The 25,414-nt window shown below is 38.2% G+C and overlaps 1 long non-coding RNA gene across 3 annotated transcripts in view; it reads right to left on the bottom strand.

Annotated features, from left to right (window-relative positions):
• Positions 1-16,397, bottom strand: part of LOC141277869 (uncharacterized) — a 64,128-nt gene extending 47,731 nt beyond the window's left edge. Inside the window, exons 1-4 of one of the 3 annotated variants that reach the window (XR_012329735.1) lie at positions 14,917-14,932; positions 14,054-14,114; positions 12,198-12,390; positions 11,838-11,940 (exon numbers count right to left, since the gene is read on the bottom strand). This is a non-coding gene — a long non-coding RNA (uncharacterized lncRNA). Of the gene's footprint in view, positions 1-11,837; positions 11,941-12,197; positions 12,391-14,053; positions 14,115-14,200; positions 14,224-14,916; positions 14,933-16,340 lie in introns of those variants that run through there. The other 2 variants (XR_012329737.1, XR_012329736.1) reach the window with 2 other exon arrangements.
• Between the last annotated feature and the right edge of the window lie 9,017 nt (positions 16,398-25,414).

The raw sequence follows: 25,414 nt of genomic DNA, 5'->3' as shown, positions 1-25,414 counted from the left end.
ATTCAGGTATTCCACAGATGCAGGGTACATCAAGTTGATTGTGGAGCTTTAATACACTGCTCCTGAGGCTGCTGGGAGAGATTTCCCTTTCTCTTCTTTGTTGGCACAACTCCTGGGGCTCAGCTTTGTGTTTGGCCCCTCCTCTGCATGTAGGTTGCCTGAGGTCGTCTGTTCTTCGCTCAGATAGGACTGGGTTAAAGAAGCAGCTGATTTGGGGGCTCTGGCTCACTCAGGCTGGGGGGAGGGATGGGTTCAGAGTGCAGGACAAGCCTTCACTGGCAGAGGCCAGTGTGACGTTGCACTAGCCTGAGGCTCGCCATGTGTTCTCCTGGGGAAGTTGTTCCTGAATCATGGGACCCTGGCAGTGATGGACTGCACAGGGTCCCGGGAGGGGAGGTGTGGATAGTGACCTGTGCTTGCACACAGGCTTCTTGGTGGCTGCAGCAGCAGCCTTGGCATCTCATGCCCATTTCTGTGGTCCACACTGATAGCCGTGGCTTGCGCCTGTCTCTGGAGGTCCTTTATGTGGTGCTCTTAATCTTCTCTCCTCTCTTGACTCTTCGGCAGCTCCAGACTTTTTCCTGGACTCCCTCCTGGCTAGCTGTGGTGCACTAGCCCCCTTCAGGCTGTGTTCACGCAGCCAACCTCAGTCTTCTCCCTGGGATCCATCCGAAGCCGGAGCCTCAGCTCCCAGCCCCAACCCCTCCCGGCGGGTGAGCAGACAAGCCTCTCGGGCTGGTGAGTGCCGGTTGGCACCGATCCTCTGTGCGGCAATCTCTCCGCTTTGCCCTCTGCACCCCTGTTGCTGCACTCTCCTCCGTGGCTCTGAAGCTTCCCCCCTCCACCATCCACAGTCTCTGCCTGCAAAGGGCCTTCCTAGTGTGTGGAAAACTTTCCTCCTTCACAGCTCCCTCCCGCTGGTGCAGATCCCTTCCCTATTCTTTTGTCTCTGTTTTTTCTTTTTTCTTTTGCCCTACCCAGGCACGTGGGGAGTTTCTTACCTTTTGGGTGGTCTGAGGTCTTCTGCCAACGTTCAGTAGGTGTTCTCTAGGAGTTGTTCCACACGTAGTTATATTTCTGATGTATTTGTGGGGAGGAAGGTGATCTCCATGTCTTACTCTTCTGCCGTCTTGAAGCTACCCCCTCATACACTTTAACTATCACCTCACTGCCAGTCACCCATACCCCAAGCCCTAGGCAAGCAGTATTCTACTTTCTGTCTCTATAAATTTGCCTATATTATATGTTGTTGGATTTGATTTGCTAGTATTGTTTTGAGCACTCCAGCATCTATATTTATAATAGATAACTATTCTGTAGATTTATTTTTTATTATATTTTCATCTGTTTTGATATCTGGGTAATATTGGCCTTAAAAAATGAATTTGGAAGGGTTCCCTAACTTCTATTTTTTTTGATAGTTTTTGAAGGAAGAGTATTAATTTTTTACATGTTTGATAAAATTCACCAGGGAAACCATATCAGCTTGGACTTTTTGTTGTTGTTGTTGGTAGTTTATTCATTAGTAATTAAAACACTTCACTTGTTAAATGACTATTCAGATTCTCTATTTTTTCTGGATTCAGCTTTGCTTATTTTTGTTTTTCCAGGAATTTGTACATTTCTTCTAAGTTATCTTATGTATTGTCATACAGTTTTTCATATTCCTTTTAAATTTAGTAGAATCAGTAGGAATATATGCTCTTTTATTTCTGTTTCCTTTCATTGAGTCTTCTCTCTTATTTTCTTTGTCAATCTAATGAAAGTTTTGCCATTTTGTTGATCTCTTCAAATAACCAATTTTTGGTTTTGTTGATTTTTTTTTTTTTTTTTTTTTTTTTTTTGGTACGCAGGCCTCTCACTGCTGTGGCCTCTCCCGTTGCAGAGCACAGGCTCCAGACATGCAGGCTCAGCATCCATGGTTCACAGGCCCAGCCACTCTGCGGCATGTGGGATCTTCTCGGACTGGGGCATGAAGCCGTGTCCCCTGTATTGGCAGGTGGACTCTCAACCAGTGCACCACCAGGGAAGCCCTACAAGGATAGTTTTTGAGGTCTGTATTTGAAATTGTTTTGGTCTCTTTCCCTGTTTTTTTTTTTTTTTTCCCCTGGAAAATTAGTCATAAAATAGTGTAGCTTATATTTCTAAGGAATCTACCAGTTTCCTTTTAATTACTTTTCACCATACTTTTCATTGTTTTGAAAATTTGCTTGGGTTTAATCCCCCACACTCCGTTTCAATTGAGTCAGTTCCTTGGGAAGAGATTCAGAGCTCTCTGTTTTATGGACTGCCTCTACCCTGAGGCAAAATGTCTGTTAAGGCCCTGGAGTTGGGGATGGGGACAAAGATATACTTCTCTCTGAGAGATATCCATTATCAAGTAAGCATTCCACTGGGGATGGAGGGTTATAGACTAGGTTGTAACCTCTGGTCTTCTCCACTTGCTTCTTATAAAACAGGGCAAACAAACTGAAGTATAGGTTATCTGGGCCCCAGTATTCTTAATTTTCTTCACTCAAGATAGAGCCTCTATCCCACAAGTAGGAACTGGACATAAGAACTGACTCTTGACTGTGTTTCCCTAGAACATAGTCTCTGCAACAGCTAACTGAAGCATGATTGGAAATGTTGATGCCTTGCCTCTCCTGGAAAGATACCATAGCCCTTTGACTGACAGCTGTTGAAGAGGAATCATTGTATGCTAGGTTGCACCTGTCTGGAGTAGAGTTTCCATAACACTGAGCTGGGATGGAAGATGGAGGGAATGGGCCATGGTTCAAATGCCACAGACTCACTGTTTTTACTTTAGTTTTAGTAGGTTTTCTCAATTAAATATTTCTTCATTGGCTGTATGTCCTTAGGACCATTTTCAGAGATTTTAAATTGTCATTTTTAAAATTGTCACACTTACAATTTTTACCAGTTTTATTTGGGAGCTATTCTGCATTACTCCTCAGGGTGCTATAACAGAAGTTCATCTGTTAGGGCTTTCTAAGATTGGTTTCCTAAGCTATCTTGGTGATCTCGTGGGAGAGAGAAGGTTCTTACACTGATTTTTACTGCAGAAGATAAAACACAGACTAGGACTTCAGCTGAGCCCGTGTATGGGCTTCAGCAGCTGTTTGTTTTAGGGAAGTTGGAAGTGAGAGGAGAGGAGATCATGTTCATGTTACCATGTTTCAGAATCCTGCTTCCCTTTTTTTTCTGAAATAGCTTCACTGAGCAGAAGAACAAAACACCCAACAATTTATTAATGTGAGCAAACTTTTCCAAAACTATTCATTTTGCTCTATTAAAATTGGCACCATGGTAAGGAATAAAATCCAACTCATCTTCAGACCCTATGTCTAATTCTATGAGAATCTTTTGTGGTGCACATATTTTGCATGAATAATTTCATGGCTCTTTCTCTTTGACCTTTGGCTATATTAAACAAAACAATCACAAGGTTTATAAATGAGAAACATAAGAAATATATAATAATTAAAATTTAAAATACATAACATAATCTTTCAGAATAAAAATGAAAGTTTTGCTAATTTGATATCAAAGTGTATCGATTAAATGCATTTTATATCCAGAAATACAGGAAAATTGAATTAATATGTCTGAAATGAAGATATTCATAGGAATGAACTCTAGATCATACACATTAATGCATCTTAGAGAATTCTTCAATACATTTAGTAATTGGATCTCATTGTTAGCAAAAATTTTAAATGATATTTTCCATAATTTTTTGTAAAAACATTTATATTTGCCACTTGAAGCATTCTTCATTGTCTTTTTCTATGCAGATGAATTTAAAATAATTATTGTGTACTCAGTTTTGTTCATCATCAGTTTCTTAATGATTGATGCTGATGATGTTTTTTCTTTCTGTCAGAAGTGTGGATTTTGTCAAGGACCTAAGGTGAATACTGAGACTATACAGATGTGCACTGGTAACATATGTGACTAAATGAATAAAACTTTTAAATGAAGTTTTATTACTCTCTGGGCTATTTTCTTACTCTCTCGGCTAATGTTTAAAATGCCTTATATATTTTGGTATTCCCAGGGACTGGATCATAGTAGGTACTCAATAAACATCAAAACACACATTAATTGACCACTTCATAATTTATAACGTGGCTCTACAGTTTTAACTTATTTATATAATTGATATCACTTATAAAACAAATGCATTATCATGAAAGAACCTTTGGAAATACAAATATTTAGTGTATATATATATGTGTGTGTGTGTGTATATATATATATATATATATATATATATATATATATATATATATATATATATATAAAATAAAGCAGATGTTACCCAAGTTTACACAATCCAAAATTGAGCAGTGATTGATATAATATGAACATGTATACTTCTATGTACATATTTCTTTTTTATGTCTAAAATTTTAAAAATAGACATAAAATAATTTATTATGACTATATCACAACTAACAATCATTTCTCTATTGTGGGCTATTTAGGTAGTTTTTAGTTTTTCTCTATAATGAAGTAGTTTTCTCTATAAAAAAGTAGTTTATAGATTTCTCTATAGCAAAGAGTGCTGAGATAAACATTTTTTAGATATCTTTATATCTTGAACATTTTTTGATGAAAAAATCCTAGAAGTGGGATAATAATGTCATAGTATAAAACTTCTTTAGAGCTCTTGAGGGATATTGTCAAATTGCTATGGCTCTTGGATAAATTCAGGATAGTGTTATTTGGTTCTGGTTGTTTCAAAGAAGATCATTTGAACCAGAAGTTTGAAATTTAGTAATGTGGACTTCAGTCTTTCTAAAAATGGAGATTTAAAAAATTAGAGTCACCTCAAAACACAATGGTCTTCTTCAAGATGTCTGAATTTCATTACTCTCTTATCTGCATGCTTTACATTAACCCTGGTGAGTCTACCCTCCTGTTGTCCCCTCCCACTCCTGTACAACACCTAACCTCCAGACCCCCACTTGGTGCATGATAAGAGCTATTGCTGCTGCTGTCACTAACAATGATGTCTATGGAGGGTTTGCTGTGTTAAGGCATCACGGTAAGAACTTCTTCTTCCCACATCTTTGTTCTACTTCTCAAAACTCTATTTTGGACATATTCTTTTTCCTCTCTCTGAGAGTCAATCTATCTGCCTCATGCCAAACATGGCAGTGCCCAGGGCTAGAGTCTCCATAAACTATGAGTGTTATTGGTCTCTCTGATCTCCACTGTTGGGTAATCAACTTCTTCCTCACACTTTATCCCATTAATGGCATCCAAAAATCCAGTAGATCTAACTTATATCTCTGCTCTGTGCTTTCTGCTGTCTGAAAAATCCTGAGTTATTATTGCCCTTGTGAGGACATGGTGGGTATATATCATGATCCTTCTGAACCATTATTCAGTTGTATGTATTTGTTTTGTTCTGTCTATTAATATAGATGGACAAGGTATGTGTTTAAATAAGTTTCTGTTGAGAACCTGTTTCATTCTTGTGAGAGAACAGAGCAGCTTAATGGAATCTTCAAAGGGAAAGTGGGTTTCTCACAGAAGGCAAAGGACTATCCAGTACTTCTGACAAGAACAGAAGACAAAAAAAAAGAATCAGTGAAGGTATATTGGGGACATTTCTGATATGAATGTAAATACAGTATTTCAATTTGGGGATAATTCATGTGTAAATATTTTATATTGAAATTTGTTTTGATTGAGAGTGTTAGAGAAGAGAGAGGGAGAGAGAGAATGACAGAAAGAAAGAAAATGCGTATGTGTACTAAGAATGAGAGAGAGAGTATTTAAAATATTATAAAAACTACAAAAGTATCAGATATCAGAGTTAGGATGACTTACATCTCAATGCTAACTTTAACAGAAATAGAGTGTAATTAACCTACACAAATTAACTCTTGTAGACATAATTAACTCTCTGGGAATTATCCAAATTCTGTCAGGAGGTGATGGGGAAACTCAATATGAGAGTTTTATGGCATCTAAAAACCAGAAGAGAATCTTGCTCATCTGAGATTAATGTGAAAACTAGGACCAGGTGGAAATGTTACTCAGACCCTGGGGTCAGGAATAAGACAATTCAATGGGATTCCACTTTCTCCACAAGGCAGGCTCCTGAGAGTAGCTCAGCTTTGGCCAAAGGTAGAAAAGCCAGAGTGAGAGAAGTGACAGGAACCCCTGATTGGGGGATACTGAGACAAAGCCTGTTTATGAAGAAAATACATCTTGAAAGTAATAGGCATAAGCAATTGTGAAAATATTTAGATGAAATCATAAATTGTTAGAGTTGGAAATATTTATAGTTAGGATTGAGTTTTCCAGGTGAGGTAGATATGTCCAAGAGTTGTTAAGTGACAAGTCCAAAGTGACACAGCAAGTGTCAAAGAATCAAAGAGGGATCTCAGGTTTCTTGAAAGTTCTTCACCCTGATGTTCTAGTGTCATCTCTAATCTCTGTTAGGATAGTCATTGTCAATCAGGGAATAACAGATCCTCAGTCTGCCAGGTCATCCACATCTGTGCCCAATCTTCATTGATGTGCCAACGATGTCCAGGGTAAGTTGTATTCACTTTCTGTGGCTGTTGTAACAACTGATGACAAACTGGATGGCTTAAGAAAGCAGAGATTCATTCTCTCACCGTTCTGGAGTCCAGAAGTCCAAAATCAGTATCACTGAGCTGAAATCAAGGTGTTGGCAAGGTTGGTTGTACTCCTTCTCAAGGCTCTAGGGAATAAACCTTGCATGTCCTAAATTCTGGTGGCTTCTGTATTCTTTGGCTTGTGGCCACATCACTCAAATCTCTGCCCCTGTCTTCTCATTGCATCATCCTGTGTGTGTGTTCAAATGTACCTCCATCTTTCTCTTATAAGGATACTTGAGATTGCATTTAGGCCTAACCTGATAACCCAGAATAATCTTCCCAAGTCAAGGTCTCATTCACATCTGCTTTGTCTTTCCCTTTCAAAATAACATTATAGATATTAGGTCCTAATATCTTTGGGGGGCTTTATTCAAGCTGTTACATAAGTTCTCATTGTATTCTGGACTTAGGCAAAACATGGAATGGCCTCACTCTATTTGAAAAGTATAATAGCTTTTGCTGCCTTAAAATTATATGAATAACGGGGAGGAGATTTGGGAGTCACATTTTTTATAGATAGTATTATATCCATGAGTGACTGCTTGTCCCTAGAGAATGAGTGTAGATAGAAAGGAAACAAACACAAAGCTGAGACCTGGTGCTCTTTAAGCTTAGGAGTCAAGGAGCTGAGTAGGATTTTGAGAAGAGTGTTCAGGTGAAGCCAGCAGACTTGGAGGAGAGCAGAAAAAAGGAGAGACAAACTATGCCAAATCTGCAATCAACTACATGGATACTAAAATCACCAAAGATATAGCATGAGTAGTATTAATGCAGCAGACAACGAATGAGCAGCGGGTAAAACCTTTGAGGAACTGGAAGAATCCCGAGGAAGAAGGAGCCATCATAAAAAAATTCTCACTTTTTCTCACTAAACATTTATTCAATATGTGACATTAGTAAACATTTTTTGTTAACACTCATTCAGACTTTGTCTCTCTTCTAGTTGTTTCTGTGACAAGATCAAAATATTAAAAGAGGACTGGTTGCTCTTCTCTTTGAAAAACATTATTAAGAAACTGAAAAGACAAATCACAGATCATGGGGAAGTATTTGCAAAGCATACATCTTTAAAAGTCTTATATTCAGATTTTATAGACAACATGTACAACCCAATAAAAGAGACAACAGTGCAATAAAAATAGGACAAAAGGACAAGCACATCACAAAGTGCTCATGAAAACTAAAACCATATCACAATATATCTACTAAAATGGTGAGAGTAAAGGAAATGGACAATACAAAGTGATGATGAAGACGTGGAGGAATTGGAATACCTTACGTTGCTGATAAGAAGGAAAAATACTGCAGATACTTTGGAAAATAGTTTGACAGATTCTTATAAAATTAAACACTCATTTATATGACCCAGCAATTCCACTCTTAGATGTTACCTAGTAAAAGCATATATATACACAAAGATCTATATGCAGAAGTTTATAGTAGCTTATTAATAATAACCCCAAACTAGAGATAATTGCACTATCCATCAACTAGTACATGAACATAAAATTGTGATATTCATAAATTGGAATACTACTTAGCAATAAGAGGGAACAAAGTTGTAACATATGCAATAAAATGGTAAAAAGGTAAATCTCAAAAGTAATATGTGACATGAGAGAAGATCAAAGGAAAAGGCTATGTATTGTATTATTTCATTTACATGATGTATGATTGAATTGTGTTCCCCAAAATCATGTATTGAAGTCCTAAGCCCCAGTACCTCTGATGTGACCATATTTGGAGATAAGCATTTTTACAGAGGTATTCAAGTTAAATGAGGTCACCCAGATTAGGGTGGGTCCTAATCCAATAACTAGTATACTTATTAAAAGTGGAAATCTGGGAACAGACACACATTCATAGAGGTAAGGTGATGTGAAGACACAGGGAGAAGATGGCCATCTACACACCAAGGAGAGAGGCTTGAACCAGATTCTTCTCTCATTGCCCTCAGAAGGAACCAACCCTGCTGATAGTTGATCTCAGGCTTCTAGCCTCTAGGACTTTGAGACAACAAATGCCTATTGTTTAAGCCACCCAGTTTGTGGTACTTTGTTACAGCAGCCCTAGGAAACTAATTCAGGTGACTTCTGGAAAAGGCAAAATTATAGAAACAAAAATCAGATGAATGGCTTCCAGAGAGGATAGAAGGAGGGGATTTACTACAAGGAGGCATAAAGGAACTTTTTGGATAATGAACATTTATTTATTGATGGAAGTGGTAGATATGTACATAATATACATATCTACAAAAGTTCATTAAACTCTACATCTCAAAAGGATGAGTCTTACTCTATGTAAATTACACCTTGATAAGCCTGACTTTAGCACAGTTTGCAGCCTTTCCTTTGTTACTCTGCTGTTGGTCTCTATTGAGTTCATCATGGTGATGGGTAGAGATGAATAATTGTAGAGAGCAGGGAAAATTGCTTTACGTGGAGCATGAGAGGCATAGTAGAAAGAGAGAAAAGGATGACGTGGAAGCAAGAGGTAGGAAAGAGGAGAGATGAGAAATGATGAGGTTAAGCAATGGAGGAGAATGGGATTTCTGAAGAGACAGAGAGACCTAAGTCACAAGGAGTAACTTTGGGGAGAGGGACCAGTAAAGAGAATTGTTAGGAAGTGTTACTGTGCTTAGTTGAATGAACCCTTTTCCATTATTATGCCCTCAAGGAAACTGTTAGTAAAAATTTACATCTTTCTCAGAGTTTTTGGAGTAGAAATAATGTTCATTGATCCCTATCACTCTTCTGAGTAGAGCCTTAAAAGTGGGACCCTCTTTTGCTTAAGCTGCTTTTTATTTATTTATTTATTTACCTACTTTCCCCACAGAGCAGGGATCAGAGCTGATGAACTGTACAGCATTTGCCTTCTCTCTCCCCTGCTCCTTGCACCTAGCACAATTTCAATTGCGACCTGATGGCTGACCATTGAATTTCAACTGAAATGCATCTATTTTTCCATTTTCTATAGTGATGGCTTAAGTTGAAAGAAAAAACATCTGGAATATATTAATCCCAATAAAATAAGCCCATAATGCCATTGAAATAATCTCTCTGTGTAAGTATTTGCATAAACATTGTATATCTACATATTAAATTGTTTACAAGCATATGTTTTATGAGGAAACAGTTCTAGACAGTCTTCCTAGTAAATAGAATTAAAATTGCATTCTTTGATTTTTCCTATACCTCAGGGTATGAGAAAGTATGTCTTTGATTCTGTACAACAATTAAAGCAAAGTTTTCCGAGTGTGCAAAGGTAAGTTTGAAGCCAACATTTTGAAGGATACATATTTCAGTGGTACCAAATTCCCATTTTGTTTTCTATTAATGGATAAAATCAGGGGCTGGAAGAATTACTCTCTGCTCAAATACTACTTATTGGGGAGAAGGATGCGTTTTATACTTTATAAAGAAAGTCCATGGGAGAATTAAATAAAAAATCATATCATCAAAGGAATAATGGCTCATCCCAGAGAATATAGTGTTCAAATATTTTAGTCCACAGATATGTTGACTTTGTTTTTTAAATGTGAAAGAACATTATGGCATGTAAGAAAGAATCCTTACCAATGTCTGTTTCTTTAGGAATTGCATCTAGGGAAGACAAGCACAGATGTCTTTATTAGGCTTTAGTCTAAATATCTTCCCTGGAGGGGACCCTGGCGGGTGAGCATTAGTGGGCTGATGCGTAATCTGTGTTTATTACTGTGCTCATCAGTGGTGGGTGACCTCACTAGGAGGTACGCGGTATTGCGATTTCTCTGATTCTTACAATCTGTGTTGACTCTAGGAGGAAGGATGCGGGCTTCCAGAAACATACTCTCAGAATAAACAGATCATGAGCACTCTTCCACTAAACATCCCTCTTTGACAAGCAATTTCCATATCGTAAGAACAATCATAAGGTGTTTCCAGGCAGAATAAGCTGAAGTTTGGAGAATCAGTTCATTCTGATTTAACTTCTTCACTGGGTAAAAGTGTTGCACCAATAACACAGAATATTTTAAGTTGTGAATTGCATTCGTGTGTTCATTTTGAAAATAAAATGAAGTGATGAAGTTTTTTTTCCTATTACTGCAATTTTACTTTTGAAAAGTGCTTGTCTGTTTTTAGCTCTGGCAGTTTCAGGTATAACTTTAAATATGTGCTTTTATAAAGTGGTGGAAATTGAGAGGTTGATTTGCTTTTCTTTGCCATAAGTACTTTGATTTCTGTGAGGGTGACCATAATGGTAGAAATCCTATTTTTTACATGAAAAGTGACTGTATATATGTATGTATATATATATATATATATATATATATATATATATATATATATATATATATATATATATATACACACATACACACAGACACACACACACACTTTTGCAATAGTCCTGAATATTACCTTGAGGGTCATCATTTCAATTTCTCAATGAAAAGCAAATGCTACACAATTAAACATTTACTGTTTTTATGAAATTTCATATCAAATGAGACAGTGTCAGGTTCATTAAAGTGCATTGTTATGTAAGCACTTAAAACTAGATTAGAATCACAAACTAGAGTTCAGTATTATCTCTGTTGTGTTGGTAACAAGCACAGTCAGAGAGAAAAAGGAGTACCTAATTGTTGGATTTTCTTTCAATCTATGACTGTATTGCCATTTCCCTTACATTCATTTGGGAAATTAAAAAGAGAAAACTCTTTTTAAAACCTTTTTTTGAAAGAGAATCCATTACAAACTCAGTGACTCTATGAAATGTACTAGCAGGTTACTAAATTGTTAATGTACTCATGTGGAGGGACGGCAGAGAGAGAGAGAGAGAGAGCAAGCAATGGTGAGTAACAAACTGACCCAATTACAATCATATAGCTCTATCAAGCCCACCTCAATAAATGAGGTATACAATTTCTCCTCTGTAATTTCAAAGTCCAAAAAGCTCCAAAACAAAAAGTTTTTTTCTCCATAATTTATCTGTTGACAGAACATGATGTGTACTGCCCTAAGGCTACTGCAATCTCTATTTCTCCAACTTACTGTGACTGGCCATGTATTTTAATCAGAAATATTGCATTAGAATAATGGTAGAGAAGTGGGGGGTTGCCCCAGACCTCACTGAGGCTACCATGTAATGTCCTTTTCCAAAATCTGAATTCGGAAACACATCTGGCTCTGAGAGTTTCAGATAAACATTTATGGACCTTTATTTCAGGAATTTCTCTCTTCAGTCACTGAACTGACCTGTCAAGTCCTTGGCCTACACACAGCACAGGGAGATCAGCTCAGCGCTTTGTGACCACCTAGAGGGGTGGGATAGGGAGGGTGGGAGGGAGATGCAAGAGGGAGGGGATATGGGGATATATGGATACGTATAGCTGATTCACTTTGTTATACAGCAGAAACTAACACACCATTTTAAAGCAATTATACTCCAAAAAGATGTTAAAAAAGAAGAAAAGAGAAGAAAATTCCTTGGACTACTTTTCTGTCCCAAACCAGATATTTTCTCCAGTGATCCAAGCTAGACTGACCATTTTCTTGACCCCATGTTACTCACTTCTAGGACTTTCTACCTCTCTATTATCCTTGTGAGATCAGTCTTCACAGACCTTCATACAATGGTAGGTGGTTATTTCCACTTTCACTGGCCTCTGAGGTGCTGGCTGTTGAGGGATCCAGTCCTTCACTTAGGGCACAGCAGATGTTGCAGCCTCATTTTTCTTAGCATGCCTTGTTCTCTCCCTGTTACTCTTATGTGAACAGAAAGATTAAAGCTACAGTGAGCTTTGTCATTTGGTAGTAAGTACTACTCCCCAAAGTCCCTTCTATTGTTCAAAAATTGTTTTATACAGTACTCTCCTCGATTATTATTGAGAAAGCACTGCTAGGTCTGATAATCTTGGGTTTTATATTTTATCTACTTGATATTCATTTATAAATAAGCCACATTTTAACTTGTGCTTATATTACCCAAAACCCTGTAAAGTGGGTGCTATTAAATCCATTTACAGATTTGGTAAATAAACATTGAGAAAATGTCTAAACCTCTACTGTTTAAAGTGTGGTCTGGGAACCAGTAACTTCACCATCACCAAGCACTTGCTAGAAGTGTAGAAACTCAGATCCCACTGCAGATCTGCTGAGTTGGAATCTGCATTTTAACGATTATCTCTGGGTAATCTGTAAATGCACATTACAGTGTGAGAAGTAATTCATTGAGAAATCCAATGATCTGTCTTCTCCACTATAAATCTTATTGAAAAAAATCAAGGGTTAAGATATGTGTAGAGACGTAAAGATCCAGTTCTCAAATTAGAAAACAACCAGTTAAATAAAAATTTTGACAAAAATCATAAAAGTAAATAAGACTTACAAAGACACTCAGGATAAATAATTACTCTAAAACATGTTTTATTTTCCATATTCCTAATTATTTCAAGGAACACTACTACATTGACAAATGATGGAAGAAGAATAGAATAGTTCATAAAAAATCAGGCAAATATCTGGTGTGACTGCCTGTGGACTCTCGGGGTGCAGCTGGTGGCTCATTGGGTTGGTGCCCTGCTAATAAGTCCAAAGGTCAGGCTCCCTTCCAGTTGCTGTGCGCATGATGAAATAGCACAGAACAAGGGGCTTGATCCTTAAAGATTCTTCTTTCTCCAGACTATTGAAGGAGGGGGACACCATCCTATTATGATCCTAAATACTTGGGTTTTCAATCAGAAGATAAATTTTTCCAATCTGTAAGGTCCTGTAGTCACACAGAAGAAAGTGCTGTCCTCAGCTGGTAGCCTCTGCATTGCAGACGCTACCTCTAGCTCTTTGATGTTTCTCTTCCACTAGCAGCTGTGCATCTGTGACTCTGACTCCCAGCCAGCCAGCCTGCAGGCCATGAACCCAGGGACTGTGGACCAATGCTTGAACCACTGACCCTCACCTTATTTACAGTTGCTCTCCAATTGTGTAGGTGTTATTATTCTGAGAATTGGTGTACCCCCAGCCCCACACCATTACACTGGAGAAAAATGGGACTCAGGTTTAGTGCTCTAAGTAACATCAGTCTAAATGGCAGAGCTGGAATCAAAGCCCAGGTCTATGTGACAACAATTTACTTGAAAGTATCACTTCAGGTCTCACACATGAGCCACAATCAATCTTCAATCATGAAAATCTTTCTACTATAAAACAATTTCATAGTAAAATATTGTTTTAATGAAGGATTCTGTGATGTATACTCGAAGCTTTTGAGAGAGTCTCGAAAATACTTTCAATCCTTCAATACTTTCATCATTGCCTAGGGGTAGAAAACTGGTGTCAGAAGGGCTGAATTCAGACCGCACATTTGGTGTGTCCCTTGTTGAATTCCATTATCATTGTTATTATTATTATTATTATTGTTATTTTAAATACCTTTAGGCATGGCAGGTCTCTCCAGCTGCCACAGGCATGACCTCTATTGTTTTATAGTTTCCTGATGAATAATTCATAAATCTATGTTATCTGATTGATCCCACCCCAGTATTTAAATTTATAACTGATGATTTCAATTTTACTAACCAAAGTACTATATTATTTATCAGATATGTTCATCCTTACAACTTCATGTGCAATATTTCCTAAAAGCAAAACAGAACAAACAAAAAAAACCAAAAGTGATTCTTCAAAAATATTATGGATATTTATTTTTTCATTTCCTGCTCTCCAACATTTTTCCAATTCTAATGTAATCAATGTAACATTTATGTGGCTTAAGGGTTATTTGGTTAGTTGACATCCTTTAGTCTTGACACATGCTTAGATAGCTATTTTATTGTTATTGTTAACATACAATATAATGTTAGTTTTAGGTATATGACATAGTGATTCGACATTTTTATACATTATGAAATGATCACCACAGTAAGTCCAGTTACTATTTTTCACCATCAAAGTTGTCATAATATTATTGACTATATTCCCTAGGTGTACATTCCTCCTGTGTATTCCTCCCTGTGACATATTTATTTCATAGCTGCAAGTTTATACATCTCAATCCCCTTCATCTATTTCATCCATCCCCTTAGCTGCCCCCACTCTGGTAAAAACAGTGTATTCTCTGTATCTATGAGTCTGTTTCTGTTTTGTTTGTCCATTTGCTTTGTTTATTAGTTTCTGCATATAAGTGAAATCATATGATGATCAACAATTTCAAGCTGTAGCAAAGCTATCCTACATATGACCCCTTCACATCTTTTTGTTGTCCCCCTACTCCAAGATGAGACAGTGTACTTTACCTCAGCTCAGTTGAGTAGGATCTGTCCAATCCAACCAGAACATACAGGTTATGCTGCAGTAACACACAGTCCTAAAATGTCAATGGCTTGAAATAGCTAAGGTTAATTCCTCACCCAAAGTCGCAGCTGTGACACAGATGCTCTACTTGTAGGACACCCAGATTGACTGAGCATTGCCATCTTAAACTTGGTCAGTCATCACACCACAGGGAAAAGGTCTCCTGAGGGTCTTGCCCTGGCAGTGAAATGTTTGATCCAGAAATGGCATACATCACTTTGGTCACAACTCATTGGCCAGAACTTTTCACAGGACCCACCTTCTCACAAGGGTGCCAAGAGTTTCACTCCTACCATGGGCCTGGGAGGCAGAGACCTCCTCCTCTCTTTTTTAACTGTCTTACCATCCTATATTCCTTTTACTCAAGGGATTTTTCTCCCCTCAAGTTCACTGGCATTTCTTTTTGCCTATATCTAAAAAAAAATTTAAAAATCCTAGACCATTGTGGCACCAGTGAACAAAATTCTGAAATGAAAGCAATTTACCAGAATACACTGATAGCCCACACTTCCTATTAGATAAAGGCTATTAAGGATCTGCCATACCATAATAAAATCTACTATTATGATACACTTCCTTTCCTTCATTATTCAGAGACAGTGGTCTTATTTAATTACTCATATTTGTATGAAGTCAGTGTGTAGTGATTCTTTGGGGATGGTGATTGTTTCTCTGTAATCTATCTGGAAGTATCTGATACCATTCTTTATGAGCAGAAATGAAAGATATCTACCCATTTAACAAAAAAGAAAAACATCATTTAGAAACAAAAACATCTCGATTCATTTCATTTTGTATAACTGGATTTAGAGTATTTATTTTGCAACATTTTTTTTTTTCTGGACTCCATAGTCTTTTAGAATTTGGAACTTGGCTGTACATTGTGATTCCACCAGATTCTTTAAATGTAGGTTTCTTTCTGTTTATTTTTGTTTCTGAATTGAGAACCCCTCCAAATTGATTGAAAAGTATCAGATGCAATAAGTAATAGCAAAGGAGAAAAAGACTTACCTTTATATTTACTACTACAACTCCCATTTTACTCTTTCTTCCTTTACCTCAATCACATCATTTTATTAGTGAAAAAAATGTTTTGAGCCAAAAAGACATAATTCATACAAGTCACCCACCCAATGATTAGCAACTCTGGACGAAGTAAGCATATAATTTGCTAAGGTTACTCAGCTATTTTAAAAGCCTTTAAGACATTCTGGCAAGAGGCCGTATTCTCATCCTGCTCTGTTCAAAGCCAGCCTGCTTTTAGCCAGATCCAGGACAGATAACACGCACGGGAGAACATTTTAAACTCTTGATGTCAACATGATAAGCCTGCAAAATTATATGGATACAAATAATGCAGTTTTACCTAAGCCATTGACAGAAAGCGATGGTGCAGAAATTCAGAAAGCGCCCCTGGTAATACTCATGTAGCCGGGGAAGGCCTGGGCACTGGTCACTAGCTCTTGCCGGCCACTCCTCTTGTCAAGCTCACGGGGGTCTGTGAAGTCATTCCACACAGCTCACCATGGGAACCAGGGGAAAACGCTTTGCTTTAAGGACATACACAGCTGTGATGTCACAGGCACAAAGATAATAATAAAATGTGGCTAGTGTGGTGTCAACTACACCTTGGCTCTTTTGTCTTCTTTCCCTTCTCGTATAATTTTGTATCCTTGTGCGAATCGCCTCATTAGGGAAAGAGACTGAAAATTGGGGTCAGGGTATTTAAACCTGACCTGTGCAGAGGCCAGACAAGGCCGGGGCCCACCGAGGTTTCACTTCAGAGCTCCAGACCACCCCTGAGGTGACACCAATTCAAGCCTCATTTTATAAAGGCCTTATTAATTATTGTCTTTATAAGAAGGAGAAGAAGCCTTATAAAGAAATGTGTCATTCTCAGAGTAAGAGTGGGCAGACAAAAAAAGGAAGAGAGAGGGAGAGGGAGAGGGAGAGAGAAAGAAACAGAAGATCAAAAGGGAGCTTTTTTTTCCCTTTTGCTTTTCATGCCTCCAAACCTCAAAGGAGGTGGGGGAACAATCAGGCTCGGGGGTCTCGTGTGCTTTCTGGCAATTAGACTCAGCTGATGGGCTGAAAGGGATTGAATGGCAGGGTTCAAGGCCCTTCTCCCGAGCTGCAGACAACAGGCTTTTCCAAAGCAGCCGAGCAGCAGACACCATCAAAATCATTTCAAATGGAGACTTACAGAGAGGATTCATTAATTCACTGGCCTAAACAATTACGGGGACATATAATGTCTCTATAAACACTTTGATAAAGACTGTCATCTTAGACCTTCATTTTCCCTATTTTATTAGAGAGTTTTAATGACATGTTGGAAAGGCATCTTTCATTTCTCCAATTACTAAATTATAAACCTTTTTGCCTAAAATCATCCACCCCCCCCAATAACTGAATATTTCATTTTTAAACATTAGGCTGCAAAATCCAAAAACACACACACATATATATATATATATATATATATATATATATATATATATATGTATGTATAAATCTTCCATTATCAAATTTAAAGCTCAGTTTTCATCTGGTTTAAGCAGAGCAAATTTGCTCTCTGGTTTGATAATTCTTTCACACTGCCTTTATAGTTCTCAGTTTCTCCTTGTTTATTTAATTTTTAACCAATATATTGAGAAAATTTTTTTGTCGACTTAGACAATGCTAGTTAATTAGAGGGGAGGTAAATGCAATAATCCAGCACTGTGTTTGTGTGTGTGTGTGTGTGTGTGTTGGGTGGGGGGCATTAGTGATTTTTGTATTTGGGTCATCACCTAGATTTAAATTTAAAAAAAACATAAGCCTACGAGCCATTTGGCCTTAGGGACAGCTGGACATTCAGAAGCCGAAAGAAAATCAAAGTGCAGGGGCTTCAGCACGTGCAGCAAGAATGAATGATCTTGAATTTCAAGTACTCAACTTCCCAATGTAACAGGATCAAAATGATCTTGATCTGTCTGGTCACTACCCAAATGAGTGGTAATTTGCAAAAGAGTACCATTAACCGGCCTTTCAAAAGATGGGGCCAGTTTTTTAAAACCGTCTGTGAACTGAGATCAGCTTTGTAGCTCCAGTTTTATTTTCTCTCCATGGGGTTTTCACCTAACTACCTGCGAGGCTTTGATTTTGAGGTGGAGCTGACCTCTTGCACAGCATCCGCCAGCAAAAAATAGCTGTTCCTCTTTGCTCGTCCACATGGAGAAAATGTTTATATGTGTGTGATCACATTGGGCTTGCTCAACAGGGCAAGGGTTAACTACTTACATACTGTCAACCCCTTTCAAGCAGGGACTGGGCACTGCTGCTTCTAGGCAAGCACATAAGCACTTGAGGGCTTTGGCAATCACTGATGACAAAGTAATAATAAAAAGAAATATGGCCACTCTCAGAGCATTTTTCATCTATGTACAGGGGGGCACTTGTTTCACAAAAGGCTGGCACTTCGTTTGACATATTTGGAAACTGAGGTAGCTGGCCCTTCTGCCTTTTCCAGAGGAGCCTAGGCTGACTAGAAACCAAACCCGAAGCACTTGACTTGTCCACCTCACTTGGGAGAGAGCAGTCATCTTGATTCACAGGAAAATGGAACCTACTTTGGCCTCTTTTCAATGGCTGGAGTGCTCTTGGGGGCCAAAAGGGAAAGACAGTAGGATGTGGTTATTCAAATAGGTACAGATTTAAGCATCACAAAGAACATCTTCCTGGACACAGAATACCCTCAATGTCTAGACAAATGCTCATCCTAAGAAACAGGGTGGTATTATAGGGTTCCCCAGGTAAGATAGGTTTTCTATATAAGCTTTGAAGGGTCTCTTTGACTTTTCTAGAGAAAAACAGGAGGTTGCACCACTGCAAGGACTGCCATGGAAATACTAGTCTAGGAGTTTTGGTGTGTTTACCTGAGATTATCCTTCTACAAACACTACATTTTCAAGTGACAGGTAAGTACTGGTGTGCATGGATTTGATGCGTAAAATTTTATTCTTGTGCAAATGGTTCATAGGTTACTTCTCTTCTCACAGTGGGTGAAAGAGGTTTCGAAGGGAGCATAGTGTATGCTGGGACTTAACAGTTGTTTCATTCTCTGCTGCAGAGGATGAGATCAACCTGGCCAGCTCTGTTGTCATTCAGTGCGAGGAGCTGAGGGGAGAATGACCAGCCTTTCTGGTCCTGGTGCCTCACAGACAGAGGGTAACTAACATTTTCCAAGGGTTATCTTTCTCATTGAATCCCCTCCCTTCCTTACAGATGAGGAAATGAGATTCAGGGAGGTGCAGTCCTTTACCCAAGTTTGCAGAGTCAGTAGTGTTAGAACAGGTCTTGACCTAGCTCTGTTTTCCTCCAAAGTGTAAGTTCTTTCCACTCCACTCGTTCACTGGTTTATTCATCCATTCCTTTGTCCCTCCATTCATTCAAAAAATATGTCTGACAATCCAAATGTACATTGACCAATGAACGGATAATCAAAATGTGGTATATACATCCAACTGGATATTATTCAACCTTAAAAAGGAAGGAAATTCTGATACTTGTTACCACATGGATGAATCTTGAGGACATTATGCTAAATGAAATAAGCTGAACACAAAAGGACAAATCCTGTATGACTCTACTTATATGAATTCCTACAGCAGGCAAGTTCTCAGAGACAGAAAGTGCAGCGTGGTTGTGGGGTGCTGGGGGCAGTTAGTGTTTAATGGATACAGAGTTTTAGTTTCCAAAATGAAAGGAGTTCTGGGTGCTGGTGATGGTTGCACAATATTTTGAATGTAATTAATGCCACTAAACTCTACACTTAAGAGGTTAAAATGGTAAATTTTATGGTATGTATATTTCCATGATTAATTTTTTTTGAAAATCTATTATATTCTATGTGCTGTATGAGTTCCAGAAAATTTAGAACTGAATATAAAGTCCCCTTTTAAAATTAAGAAAAAAAAAAAAAAAACTAAAATAAATGAAGGTATTTTTTTTCCTCTCTGGCCCAGATTTAGCCCAGACTTGTCCTACAGACACAGGCTATGTCTGAGTTGAACAAAATGACATTTGCTGTCTAGGTTAGGGAGGATGAATACATATTTTTTTTTCTGCTTGTCCAAAGAGAATATTAGACTCAGTTTTAATTATATTTAGATATATGGGTAGGACTTGCAAAAACTGCAACACTGAATAAAGTAGAAAGATTTCAATATCTTTAAATTTATTCTTATTCTCGTTTTGAGTATTCACTGCCCTTGTGTTTTGTTATGGCTTCACTTTGTTACAACTGAAGGAGTTGTTCTCATGTAAATTTTTAAAGAAATAAGGCACAACATTGTTGTTGAGACACATAAGAATCTTCCCTCAGAGAAGCATGCTGATTTATTTCTAAAAGCAATACTTAAATTTCCTTTACATTTATCTTTGTTAATTTCTTCTAAATTCTGCTTTGATCTACATAGATTTCCTTTTGTTTAGAGTCAGTTAAATGTTGAGCTTGCCTCAGGGCCTTCTCTTCCTTTCCCCTTTCCCTGGTTGCCCTTTGCGGAGCACGGAGCTACTAGAAGTTGGGTCACTGTCTCGTTGTGTGACAGGCAAGTTCTTCTCTGGCATCTGAAATATTAATGCCCCGTGTCAGGTAGCACATTACCCAAAGAAACACCGGCCCACAGATTTGAATTTGCTTTCTCATTCCTTTCTCCTAAGAGGTTTTGTGGTTGTTGATGTTTTGCTCAAATGTACGTATTTTGAAACCTGCCAGGTAGATGCAAGCATTTAATTTTTAAAAATACCAAGCTCTGAATTTAAACCTTATCATCGTTGCAGCAGAAGTACGAATTCTTTACTCACTTCCAGTCATTTTGATGGTCAGTTTTCTATAAAGTCTTTATTTTTCCTAATGCGAACTGATGTAGAAAGCCAATTTTGAAGGGGGCAAAATGAGACGTGAGTTGGTCTGATTGAAGAGGAGGTGGGATAGGAGCATGGGGGATGAGGGTTCTAGAGTCCATCTACTTCAGTCCTGCTGGCAAGGATACTCCCACTGAACCTAGTTTGAAATGTTGATGGATTGGATTTCTCACCAGTCAACCCACTCTCATTTGGGCATCTCACAACCTTCTCTCTGAGATGTAGAACATTACATTACATGTACTTAAAGCACACATTTTCCTCCATGGTTCATGTAAGCATCATTTTATTTTGCCTTAGCCTCCAAAACTTTCCTCTACATTTTTCCTCCAGAGAACAACCACTCCTCTGTTTTAGTCCCACGTAAAACCTTAGATTCTCAGTCCACTCCCAGTTCCATCCTGATAAGTACTTTGTATTTCTCTTTCAGCTGGTCTCTTAACCCTCTCAGTTCTGAAGCGGATTCATTAAACTCCACTTTGATAAAGAATGGTCACCCCTGCCTTGGGCTTGGACTCTTATTCATTGCATATGGTGCACTCTGGCAATTTCTTTTCCCAATGAAATGCTATTTAGACATCACTTAGAATGCTAGTGTTAATTCAGTCAACACTCACTGAGCTCCTCACTGGGGACCATCAAAGATGAATCTGTCACACCCTGCATTTATATACTTGCAGACAAGTAAGGGGTAAAATGTATACATTCACACATAAAAAGAGACTTATGAAAAAATAATGATATGAATAAAGTACCTGTTAGGTGCCAGGCATTTTCCATTCATTATTTGTTTGAGTCATCGTTGCAAGTTGTTAAAATTTATATTTTACCTTCATTTACCAAATGACAAAACTGAGTTTCAGGGAGTTTAATTGAATCAGATCTTGTGCATCACTTATGAGCCACTCAACAAATAAACACGGAAGCCTCAGGCATACCAGGTGACACCTTGTAGGACTACAAAGCAGAGGTCTCCCGAGTCTTGAGGCTACTTGGGGTCTTGCTCCTACTTTTCGTTGTTCTTAGGAGCAAAGCAAAGAGCACCCTGCAGCTCCAAACTGTACTTGCCTGCCTGGCAATGATTGAAAGGCCAGACTGTGGCTTCGGTCAAAATTAAAGGCAATCCAAGGCACTGTCTCTCTTTTCAACCAAAACCACTGCTCGGAGGTCCCTAGGACAGAGTTCATGTTATTTCAGCCCACGTGTGTGGGGAGATCCTACACTTTGCTTTCCAATTAACTGACCTCTTTTACTGGACAAGTTGTTGAAACATCTCCAGGCTTCAGGATTGTAGTATGCAAAATGAATGTGAAAATACTTAATACAGTCTTAGATGCTAAAATTAATTTGTGATCCCAAAGTATAAAAGTAATATGTGAAGACTAATCAGTCTCTTGAGGATATTATAAGCTCTTGGGAAAGACTTGAGAGAATTCCTGTCACACGAGAAGCCTTCTAGACCTTTTGTTGGAGGAAGTATTTGTATGGATGATATTCAGCAATCTCTAAGAGATTGGCAGGGAGGGAGTTAAACATACGTGCCCCAGAGCTATCCAGAATTTTCAGCTAAGAGGGTGTTCACTCTGCTGTGAACCCCAATTAAAAATAAAACCCCTAGCTGGGTGAGCCCGCCCCATCCTTAGGATAAACAAGATTTGATTCACTGCAATGGCACTGCACTAACTGTGTTGTAGAGTAATACAGTATATATGCCTCCTCTGGGGAGGCACAAAAGAGGAGGCCTAATTATCATCTAGCCAGAAGGATGGGGCATAGTTAACACCTTTCTGGGTGGGCTGAAATTAATGACCCCTTCCACACACTATTGCCTACCTCCAAGCCCCTTTATAAATGACTATACAACACGGTAGTTGGTATTCAGATCACAAGAGAGGGCATTTAGCCAAAGCCATTTGTCTACAGGGTTTGATCTCTTTTTAATTTTGTTCAGATTTACAACTGTGTTATTAAGTGAGATAACTGGATCCTGTCTGACGTAGACCAGGACCTTCCCCACTCAAATCTGAATATCTGAAGTTAATATTAATTTTCGAGATTGGACATAATGCTTTCTCCTTAAGTGTTTTTGCAGGCTGCTTTCCCGTAGCCACACTGAACCCTTCGTTCTGCAGGGCTGTGTGTGTAGCCTGCCTGCCCACTTCAGGCAGAGCAAGTGGGCTTTAGGGACAAAAAGACTGGACTTGTGAAGTGTGTGGCAGAAGCTTTAACATTTTGCAGATGGTCAAATGGCTGGGGAATTTGCTCTCTTTTTGAGCAAGGAGGGAGCTGTGTTATATAGCTAATCATGACATTTGAATTTAATAAAGCATTTCTCCTATAAATATGCATATATTATATACATATGTAGCTATATACGCCTGTATAATATTTAATAACACTATCTTTTGAGGCTTAAATCATGCTTTTGAGGTTGACAAAGTAATGAGTGCAAGATTTGGTGATGTCACAGATGTCATGTGATGTCATCAGGTCATGTGATAATTCACACTACCATCCTGAATAAGGACACTATTACATTTGAGAAAAGTGACCTTCCAAGCCTAAGTGATTAATTCAAAGTTAATGAGGATTAGAGGGAAGACTCAGACCCATTTTTTTCCTGATTCAAAATTCAGTGACATTTATATGACTCTGCCTTTTCTGGAAGTAAAGTTATGGCTACAAGGAGTCTGCCTGCTCTTTCTTTTCATTTGCTTTCTCCCTAGTAGCCTTACAGTATAGTGATTAAGAGTACTGGATTCAATCAACTTTCACTTGCTAATGCTGTATACTCTTTGGGTAAGGTGTTTAACCTCTTTAAACTTCTGTTTCCATATGTAAAAATAGGAATGATAGCAATATCTCTTTAATGAGAATTTTCTGAGGACAACAATAGTGCAGGAAAAGTGCTTAGAATATAATATGCTCTCAATAAATAGCATAACCTACTTATTTGGAGGTTTACATGGGTTTTTTATAATATGAAATAGTATTTTGTTTTTTGTATGCCTATATGGTGCCTCCCATGACCCATTAGATCTTGACTAAAAAAATGTTCATCTAGCACCTTTTGAAAAGCAAGAGTTAAAGTAGGAGATTTCATAATTGTTATTCTAATATGTTCCATTAATACATTTATACATATAGTTAGACAGGAGAAGGACTGTGCAGAAGCCCCCTATAAATATTATAAAGTAATAGAATCTTTCTTTCTATCCTCCCATCTCTGAAGCTCACATATATCACTGGATGAGACCCTGAGGCTGGCCGGGGATATAGGCTTTTAAGATCTAAAATGTGGTAGCCAAAATATGAGAAGATCAAAAGGGAAGGATTAGAGACAGGCCAAATATATATGACCTAGGGGGTCAGGAAAGAGGTCATTGAGTCAGGTTTTGTTGAATGCTTTACTGATGTTTCAGCATGTACAGATGTCATTGAGCGTGTGCCAATTCTTTTATTAGGGGAGCTTGAAGGTATCGCATGACTTCTGACTATCACTATTAACATCTCATTCTCAAAAATTAACTTCTTCTCATAATGACTATTTTGTGGAATAATACAGAAGCCCAGAAAACTCTTACTCATGTTGAAAAGAATGTTCTCTTTTATTTTTCGAAACACTTACTCCAGGGCTCCTTAATTTATTCAACACATATTTAATGAATACATACTAGGTGCTAAGATGTGGGATAGATGCTTGGATTCAGTAGTGACCAGACAACCTCTCTGTTCTAATGTAGCTTAGACTCTAGTGGGGCAGAAAGAGCTTCATGAAATAAACACAGTAATGAACATCTAAAAGCATCTAGAAGCAAAAACAAATAGAAAAATGGCTCTATGGGAACAGATAATGAAAATTTTATGTAAATTAGGGATGGAAGGATTCTAAGAAGGCTTTCCTGAAGCACATGTAGTTTGAGCTGCTTAAGATCTAAAGGATGGTAGAAGAAAACTGGATGGGGTGAGAGGGAGGGTTTGAGAAAGGATGAGCATGTGTAAAGTACTGATCGTAAAAAGTAGAGTATCTGATTAGAGGACCAGAAAGAGAGACTTTGAGGCTGGAGGAGAGACAATGAGAAGGTAGGAGGTTTGGGATGCAGCGAAAGTTGAGCAGTGGCCATGCGACACAAAAGTGAAGGATTTTGAAGATTTTGTTCTTTCTCTAAGAATGATGAGATACCTTTCAATAGTGTTAAGCATGGAGGTCACAGCATCATATTTGTCCTTTGAAAAGATTATGTGAGCTGCAGGAGAAATGGGCTATGGGAGTCAAATGTTGCAGGAAAGAGAGAGTGGCAGCTTGGAAATGGGAGTAGAGATAATGAAAAAACAAATGGACTCAATAATAATTTGACAGGTGAAACAAAAAGGATTGGGTAATGGACTGGATAGTTCTGGAGGTGAGGTGCAGAGAATTCAGGGGCAATTCTACATTTGCCTAACCGGATGCATGGTGTTGTCACACATTAAGCTAAGCAACACTGAAAAAGCCATTGGCATCTGAATCTCTAATAACTGAAGCCATGGACT

This window comes from Tursiops truncatus, chromosome 2 (assembly GCF_011762595.2).
Source record: "Tursiops truncatus isolate mTurTru1 chromosome 2, mTurTru1.mat.Y, whole genome shotgun sequence".
In the NCBI taxonomy this organism is placed as follows: Eukaryota; Metazoa; Chordata; class Mammalia; order Artiodactyla; family Delphinidae; genus Tursiops; species Tursiops truncatus.
The sequence above is the reverse complement of the archived record's forward strand: the minus strand, read 5'-3'. Positions and strand labels throughout refer to the sequence as shown.